General features: G+C 27.1%; 1 long non-coding RNA gene across 1 annotated transcript; it reads left to right on the plus strand.

The window, feature by feature from the left end:
* The first annotated feature begins 1,826 nt into the window (after nt 1-1,826).
* LOC136079937 (uncharacterized) lies at nt 1,827-2,369 on the plus strand. Its single transcript, XR_010638327.1, has 2 exons — nt 1,827-1,956; nt 2,042-2,369. It is a non-coding gene; the product is annotated as an uncharacterized LOC136079937 (long non-coding RNA).
* Nucleotides 2,370-2,699: the final 330 nt, after the last annotated feature.

Consider the following 2,699-nt stretch of genomic DNA (forward strand, 5'->3'; position numbering starts at 1 on the left):
TTTTTAGCTAAATTTGGTGTCGCAAGCTATTATTGGAGAAAATATCGACTTATTCATTAGATAAAGTTTGATGCAAGCTCTTACCTGGTTTCCTTCTTCACGTTTCAATCATGTATATTTTAGGTGACGTCGTCCAGGTTACAATTTTACTTGATTGAAGCATGAAAGTTACGTTGCCAAAATATTGTGTATTTTGGATCTTTTTTTATTCTCAATAAAAACCTATGATTAGAAACTTGGAAAGATTTCTTTATTTTATTTACTATTTTTTTATAATTTAGTTTCAGAGATTATTTTTTGGGTTATTCCCGGAATACCGGATATTTTTCGGAAATTTATCTTTTTCCAAATATCCGAAAAGTTTTCCATACATGCAAGTTACGGTATATATTATTGTCATCAACTTGGCTGAATGCAAAATTAGGGGGAAAATACTCTGAATTTTTTCAGGATATTTTCCGCAAACAATTTTCAAAATTTTTTAAATATAATGATTATATGAAATATGTAGTTTATATATTCGTTATTGTAATTACTTTTTATTATACTTTTATAATAATATAATTATTTTGCATTGCAGTTTTATAATAATAAAAAAAGTATCAGGGTATAAGATATCTTATAACATCGCAATGCATTTTTGACAAAAATAAAATGTCAGATATATAATATTTCATCTAAACATATTATATTATTTTATATCTAAGTTTTATCAATTTAGGTTTAATAAATATATTACAAAGCTTAGTTCAAAATTGTGTAACGTTATGGCAGATAATTCTCATATTGCAACATGCAAAAGATCAAACCCTAATACAAGGTATACTTTTTTTTTCTACCTTATTATATAATATTTTAGACTGTCAAATTTGTCGATGTAATTAATTTAATAAAAAAAAGTTATTATACCTTATTTAATATTAAATTTATTAAACTACATGACAAATGATAAGTTCTGTATAAAATATTATTGACTAGGAAGATCCAATGGTATTGTTATGTTATTGCCTAGGAATATCATTCTGTAGTAAGACACAATAACCTTTTAACTTTTAAAGTTTGAGAAAATTCACTTTTCCTTCTCTTCGACTTTTTTTGTGATCGCACCCTGTAGCAAGAATTGAATTTAGTTCATATCTTGTTGGATAATGCAACTTGATTCTGAGTTGAATTTTCAGCACTCGGTATTTATTGATGACCTAATCTGACAATACTTTATTATACATACTTTTAGTTTTATACTTAATATATTATATATAATTAGGGGTAGATGAGGCTCTTTAGCCGTGGTGAATGTTTCCACAGCAAAAGGAGCCTCAAGATGAAAATCTCACCATGGGTAGGAAAATCATGATATAAAATCCCCACTATAATGTTGTGTGGTTATGTGGTAACTATTACATTTTTAAAAATTGTTATAATTTTTCTGAGTGCATTCTAAAATTACATTTAATGTTCAAAACTTTGTAGATTACTAATTTAAAGCAACTTCGTGGGCTGTCACCTTTGCATCTAGAGAGTTAATGTATGAACAAATTAATGCAGAAAAAAGTGGAAAACAAAAAAAAACAAATTATTTAATCAGATGTTATCAAATAAGGTGAGTACAGGTCTTTTTCTAATCACGCACATCAGCTATTAACTTTATATATAGATATATATTTATCTATTGACAGATATTAGATATAGATATATATAGATAAACAATATTTTTTCAGACTTGTATTTAATATTTTGTACTTCTTTTTTTTATTTATCTGTCGACTCTTTTGTTATGTCTTTTTTTATTAAACCCTTATTTATTTTTTAGCAATAAGAGTATAAAATTAGAAGGCAAATGACTTTTTTTATTTTTCTACATTGTATGTAGTATTGTTTTCTTAAAATTATTTAATGATTTAGATAAAAGAAAACAACTAGAAAATCTTGTTGCCAAAATGGTTGGCAACTTACCAAGTAAGATTTGTTTTAAAAGTTTGTGATTTAAGATAATTATTAAATAATCATATTATTATTTAAGATTTTATTCGTTTCTTTTCAGCTAAATCTGATTCATTAGATAAAGTTTGATGCGTACTCTTATAGGAGAAAATATCGACTGATTCGTTTGATTATGTTTGAAGCGTGCTTTTATGGGAGAATGTATCGACTGGTTCGTTAGATTAAGTTTGAAGTGCGCTATTTGTGGATCGAAGCGTGCTCTTCGTAAGTTGCAGATCTATGACATTGTACTTATTACTTATTGGATATAAGGAGGATATTTTAACAAAAGTGCAGCTTTTATTACAAATTCAAAATGTTTATGTCAAGAACTAATATACTGACTAATAAAACCATGTAATTTAATACGTATTAAATATTTCCTCGACGATGAGTTTTTTTTCTTTACACAAATCCAAACACTTCGTTTTTATAATGCATAGTTATTGCTTAAATATTACGTGCCAAAATTAAAGTAAAAAGCATGTCTTTTAGAAAGTTCATGGGGACCAAAAAGTCACCTAAATGTCACGTGCCAAAATAACGTGAAATTCACATTTTTGTCACGTCGCTGTGCCTACTGGGATATAGATAAAAATTTACAACCGAATTTTCTGTGCTCACTTGAGCGCAGTAGTTGCTAGGCTTTTTGTTGTAAATGATACCCAATTGTTGATTTTGCTTTAAAAAGCTGAAGAAGATGCTTAAAGAACAATGAT

Source organism: Hydra vulgaris, chromosome 05 (genome assembly GCF_038396675.1).
Source record: "Hydra vulgaris chromosome 05, alternate assembly HydraT2T_AEP".
Classification (NCBI taxonomy): Eukaryota; Metazoa; Cnidaria; class Hydrozoa; order Anthoathecata; family Hydridae; genus Hydra; species Hydra vulgaris.